Here is a 7,074-nt window from a genome sequence, read left to right on the forward strand (position 1 = left end):
ACTGGCTTAGTCTTGTCATCTATGCCAAAACGTTGAAGTACTCTCTTCAAATATTCCTTTTGAGATAAACAGAGTTTCTTTGAACGTCTATCTCTAATTATCTCCATGCCAAGAATTTTCTTTGCCTCACCCAAATCCTTCATCTCGAACTCCTTCTTCAGTTGAATCTTCAACTTATCAATTTCTTCCAAATTCTTGGAAGCTATCAACATATCATCAACATATAGGAGAAGATATACAAAGGAACCATCTTTAAGCTTGTGCAAATACACACAATGATCGTATTTGCTTCTCTTGTACCCTTGCCGCAACATAAACTCGTCAAATCGCTTGTACCATTGTCTAGAAGATTGTTTCAATCCGTACAACGATTTTTCAAGTTTGCACACCATATTTTCTTTTCCAGCAACTTTGAATCCTTCTGGCTGAGTCATGTAGATTTCCTCCTCCAAGTTTCCATGTAAAAACGCAGTTTTTACATCCATCTGAACTAGTTCCAAATCCAATTGTGCTACCAAAGCCAACATAATTCTAATGGAGGAATGTTTTACAACTGGAGAAAACACTTCATTGTAATCAATTCCCTCCTTTTGAGCATATCCTTTGGCCACCAATCTTGCTTTGTAGCGAACATCTAATTGGTTAGGAAATCCTTCTTTCTTTGCAAATACCCATTTGCACCCAATTGCTTTCTTTCCCTTCGGGAGATTGGCCAATCTCCATGTATGATTCTGATGAAGGGACTGTATTTCATCATTCATGGCAATCCTCCACTTATCTTCTTCTGAACTTTGGACAGCGTCTTTATAAGTAGTAGGAACATCATCAGCTACAATTGAGGTTGCACAAGCAACCGTCTCTATGAGACGAACATGTTTCGTTATTGTTCTTTTTGGCCTGCTGGTTGCTATTGATTCAAGTTGTTGTTGAGATTCCTGAGTTGGAATCTCCTCTACTGGCTCTCCTTCCAGAGGGTAATCTTCATTTGTTTCCTCCTCTGCTTCTTGTGTAGGAAAAATAAATTTTCCCTCAAACTCCACCTGCTTAGAAGCACCTTCATTTTGTTTGGTATCTTCTGTTACCTTATTTACCATAGCAAATTCATCAAAGGTAACATCTCTGCTGAATATTACTTTCTTTGTCATAGGACACCATAAGCGATATCCTTTGACTCCAGAAGTAATTCCCATAAAAATAGTCTTCTTTGCCCTTGGATCCAATTTTGACTCCGTCACATGATAATATGCAGTTGAGCCAAACACGTGCAAAGAGTTATAATCTACAGCAGGTTTTCCGTACCATTTTTCAAATGGTGTTTTGCCATCAATAGCAGCAGATGGTAGACGATTAATGAGGTGGCATGCATATGTAATTGCCTCAGCCCAAAATTCTTTGCCCAAGCCAGCATTGGACAACATACACCGTACCTTCTCCAGCAAGGTCCGGTTCATACGTTCTGCCACTCCATTCTGTTGTGGTGTATGTCTAACAGTGAAGTGTCGGATGATGCCATCATTTTCACAGACCTTATTGAAATGATCATTTTTGTATTCACCTCCATTGTCTGTGCGAATACACTTGATTCTCCTACCTGTCTGATTCTCCACCATCGTCTTCCATTTGAGAAAAATTCTCAACACTTCATCTTTGCTCTTCATTGTATACACCCATACTCTTCGGGAAAAATCATCAACAAAGGTTACAAAATAGTGCTTCCCACCCAATGAAGGTGTTTTGGAAGGACCCCAAACATCAGAGTGTACATAATCCAAAATGCCTTTAGTATTATGGATCGCTGTACCAAATTTAACCCTTGTCTGTTTCCCTTTAACACAATGCTCACAAAACTCCAAGTTGCAAGCCTTTACTCCTTTTAACAATCCTTGATCTGATAGAGTTTTCAAGGATTTTCCTCCAGCATGTCCCAAGCGCATGTGCCATAGCTTGGTTGCTTCTGCCTCTTTGTCGTCACTGGATGTTACTGTCGCTGTCCCAATAACTGTACTGCCACGATAGCGGTACATATTATTATTCTTCCGATTAGCCTTCATTACCACTAGTGCACCGGAGCATACTCTCATCACTCCATTTTCTGCAATGATTTTGAACCCTTTTGATTCTAGGGCTCCCACAGAGATGAGATTCTTCTTCAAATCCGGTACATATCGAACATCTATCAATGTTCTGATCATTCCATCATGGTTCCTTAATCGTATTGAACCAATGCCATATGAGGTAAGAGGGCTGTTATCCGCTGTGTGGATGACTCCATATTCTCCTTCTTGAAATTCCACGAACCAGTCCCTGTTGGGACACATATGATAGCTACAAGCCGAGTCCATCAACCATATGTCTGATGATGTTGATGACTCTGTTGTAACTAATGAGAAGTCTGAATCATCACAATCAGCTACATTTGAATCCATAATAGCCTTTCCATTGTTATGTTTGGCCTTATTCTTCAACTTCGGACAGTCTTTCTTCCAGTGCCCTTTTTCTCGACAAAAGGCACATTCATCTTTGCTGGGTCTGGATCTTGACTTGGATCTTCCCTTCTTTGTCCTCGTTTGATTTTGAGGATGACCCCTCACAAACAGTGCTTCTCCTTCTCCGCCCTTCTGTTTTTCTCGCTTTCTTTGTTCATAGCTGTACAAAGCTGAACAAACTTCTCTGAGAGAAATTTCGTCATTTCCATGGAGTAGAGTAGTTTCAAGGTGCTCGTACTCATCAGGAAGTGACGCCAACAACATTAAGGCCAAGTCACCATCATCATAAGTTGTATCCATATTTTGCAAATCTGTGACCAACTTATTGAAACTGGTGATATGTTCATTCATCGTGGTACCAGGAACATAGGTGAAGTGAAACAGTCTCTTCTTCATGTACAATTTATTTTGACTATTTTTCTTCAAAAATTTATCCTCCAGTGCTTTCCATAATTTACTTGCAGAAGTTTCCTTTTGTGTATGGATATTTCTGCTCTCTAGCAAGGTAGGATCGAATGGTACCGCAAGCAACACGGTTGATAATTCTCCAATCTTCTTCTCCAATAACATCTGGTTTCTTTTCTTCAATGGCCAGATCTAGCCCTTGTTGAAAAAGGACATCTAGAACCTCGCCTTGCCACATCCCAAAATGTCCGGACCCGTCAAAAATTTCTACCGCAAATTTCGCATTTGACACAATTCTTGTCATAAGCGAAGATGCCAATGATGACGTATTGTTGACACTTGATGTAGATTCTTCTTGTTTATTGTCCCCCATATTTGACACAAATATTATTTAATAGCTGACGACACAAATCAAGATTATTTCCTTTCTGATGTAGAAGATCAGACTAAGCTGCAACTACAGAGCATACTCAGACAGAACCTTGACTCAGTTACCAAGATAAATCTTTTCTGATGTGGAAGATCAGACTATGCTGCAACCACAGAGCATACTTAGACAGTACCTTGGCTCTGATACCAATTGTTGCGGAAGCCAAATGTATATAGTGTGAATAAGTCACAACTACTATACCAAAAATTATGACAGCCACCAAATAATAAATAAGACAATAAAACAACAATAAAGGAAACACCAGAATTTACGAGGTTCGGCTAATTTTGCCTACTCCTCGGACACAACCAATATTTTATTCCACTCCAAAAATACAAGTGAAATAATACTAAAGAGAGAAGATACAAATGCCTTAAACAGATGAGAAGGCAAATGAGAGGTGTGTCTCAATCCTAAACATTAGGCCTTCTTTTATAGGGGAAAAATCCCCTCCAAACTTAACTCCCAACCAATGTGGGACTTTGGCATTTTGCCAAACTTCAACAAATCTCCACCTTGGCAAAATTCCACATTTTCAATTCTCTCTCAATAATAGGATACAACAAAAATTAGGAAAAGAAATGTTAGCTTCCAGAAATTATATCACTAAGCCCCGAGATAGTCCCATCTATGGTTGCAGGTTATAGAACTCAATTTATCAGCTAATAAAGGGAAAGGATTGGACCTGCTTCCATGGTAACAGTAGTATAGCTGTCTGTGATTTTGTAGAGTGCTTTCCATTTCTGATAACGTAATCTGTTATTAATCTGTTACATCATTTCTCCTTTTCTAGCCACGTGCAAGTTAAAGAAAGAAGCAATAGATACTTCTACGAAGCTCGATCCTAATTCATAGGTACAATTTTGTTATTATTACCTCTTAAAATTTGCACCATGAAGTTCTGCCACCTACTTAAAGTTTACTTTCTATGGGGTGAAGACCATTCCACGTCCTCCCAAGACATGGGTGCTTTGTACCCCTAATCATCATGCTTGAAATGTCGCGAGTACCTTACCATGTTTGGGGCGACGAATTATTAACAAGGAAATTTATTGGGGTAATGATTTGTCATTCGACGGTGAATTTCATTACGTTCCTGGCTACTGAGAATTGGCAGAAGATGTCATAAGTAGGTGCGGCCTAACCCTGGAGGGCACAAGAATTTATGACGCTGTATATGCTTCACTCTTCACGTATGACCGTAATACAAATATTATGCAGGCTTTCTGTGAGGCATGGTGCCCTGTTACAAATACATTGCTTACCTTTTGCTGGAGAACTATCCATATCACTTTGGGATTTATGTGCCAAGAAGCATTATAACTTGCAATTTAGACTCGTGCGTTGAGGAGCATCATAATTTGCAGTCTAGGCTCGTGTGTTGAGAAGCATCATAACTTGCAGTTTAGGCTCGTGCGTTGAGGAGCATAGTGACATAAATAAATTCTTCGTTTTCATTTTCAGATGAAAACTTGCCCCCATCCTCGCCTTCTTGTTTTTCTTGAGCCAGAAGTTTCCAAGTATGGGGGCTGCCACCACTGGAAGCTTCATCAGATAGGACTTAATGCTTTCAAAAGCATTTCTGCAAGCTTGGTCCCATTCAAAAGGAATCACAGTTCCGGTCTTAGCTAGCATTTATAAAGGTTTGAATGCGATTTCAAAGTGCTTGTTGCTTGATCCCACCTAAGCTTACTTTCCAGCCCATTATGTGTATGGTTGGTTAGCCCATTACTCTAAGACTCATTTCCCGTATACGAAGGGTCCAGCTGTTCCTCTTATGGCCGCATGTTCTGGTGAAGGTTCTGCTAGATATTTTGTGAAAGAGGAAGCAAGGTAACGCATCCATAATGGAGAAAATATCATTTGGACTTCGACGATGCCCCGCAGATCTAATCCGTACCGCTACTATGACGATGGTAAGGCAAATGAGTTCGACTTAAATTTCTGTATGAGTATTCGCTCGAATTATCTTCCTTTGAGGGATGAAGTCAACTTTATCATTGAACTTTATAGCCCTCACCGACTTAGCTCCCAATTTGTTTTTTATCAAAGATACCCCTGGTTGCTTGGAGCGAGATTTTAATGAGGCCTCATTAGAAGAAGGGTTAAAACTTGCACGAATATGTGTGTTGACTAGATCTAAGTCAAGGGCAATATTTCCTCCTTTTTGGTACAACATGAAGAAGTTTACATCGTCTAATTATAGATCTTGGTGGGCAAGGGCGCATGGAAGCTTTCTTGAAGACCACTTACAGTTTTTGATGAATAATGTCGAGCCAATCACGAATACTCTTCAAGACCGCAACAAGGATGTCCTAGTGATTTATAAGCTTCCTGCTTTAAAGTCTAAGGTAGTTGAGATGCGCACAAGCAATGGACCCGTGCTACACAAAGAAGTTCAAAGAGAAGAGATCCATGCTCTAGTTGACGAAAGTCTCATTCCATTCGATGTAGTCGTTGATGCCTCTAAAAAGCGACTATCCTAAGAGGAGAGTGATAGCAACAAAAGGAGATCAATGACGGAAAAAGAAAAGGCTTAACCTAGAATGAGTTGTAGAGGTCCAAAGCATTGATAGCCCTTCAAGAACACTAACACCTTGTAACGAGAAGGTAAAAGAAAATGTAATCTTTTCATCTTTGAACAACGGCCAAATGACTTTGCTATAGTGGTGATTCTATATCATGATCGGACCCACAGAAATTATCTTCCACAGCTAAGGCAGATCAAGAGGCAACTTCTATTTCTCGTGATGGAATTAGGGCAAGGTTGGGCTCTGATTTACGTGAACAACCAATAGTTGCTGTGTCCGTTTTTTATGGAAAGCAGATTGTCTTGGATATTCGAAGGGAGTTTATCTTGAAGCTTTGGACTTCGATCCAACATAAGCTGAAATCTAGTGATGCATACAAGGTTTCTGAGCTTGAAGAGAATACTAAGGTGATCCTTGAGGCAATGGATGTGGATATTTCCCTTTTGAGAAACCTACTGGATTTCCTTTTTGAGCTTGCCGCTTCATATAACAAGACGCAATCTGCTTTATCTGAGAAGGTTGAAGAGACTGCAATATCAAAAATTGAGGTACACCTTACAAATGCCATGGTTGAAGAAGAAGAGAAGGCTAGAGAAGTGTCATCTATGCGTCAGTCCCTAGTTACAATGAAAAAGAAGATTGAGAAGCTCCGTGAAAAAGAGAAGAACTTAGAAGCCCTTCTAGAAGTTGCCGAGAAAAAAGTTGAAGAAGCCAAGTTAGGAGCCTCAACTACTAGAAAGGAGTATGATGCATGCTGCTATGTTGCCTTGTTGACTTCTGATGACTTGGACGATTTGGAGGGTGAGCACGTGATTTTTGCTTCACGAAAATTACTCCAAAAGAAATCGAAAAATAAAACAAATTGCCTTTGGGTACAGTTTGAGAATTTTGCTTGACATTTTAGATAATTATTTTTGTCTGTGAATGTTTATCTTGTTTTAATTAATTGAAAAATACCAAAATACACGTTGCATGTGCACTTAGGATTTTTATTTTTACAATTAGGAATTAATTAACCATAGTTTGGTTTTAAAATAAAGAAAATCACAAAAAATACATATTTATTTTGTATTTTTGGCATTTAAGGTCCAAGTGCCCGATTTTGTTTGTAATTAATATTTTATTTTGGTGCGATATTTATTGTTAAAGGTCAATTAGTATTTTCTAAGTTAATTTTGTTTTTACAATTTATTTTAGGAATTTTGGTATTTAGGAATTAAAA

This window comes from Nicotiana sylvestris, chromosome 12 (genome assembly GCF_000393655.2).
Source record: "Nicotiana sylvestris chromosome 12, ASM39365v2, whole genome shotgun sequence".
NCBI classification, from domain to species: domain Eukaryota; kingdom Viridiplantae; phylum Streptophyta; class Magnoliopsida; order Solanales; family Solanaceae; genus Nicotiana; species Nicotiana sylvestris.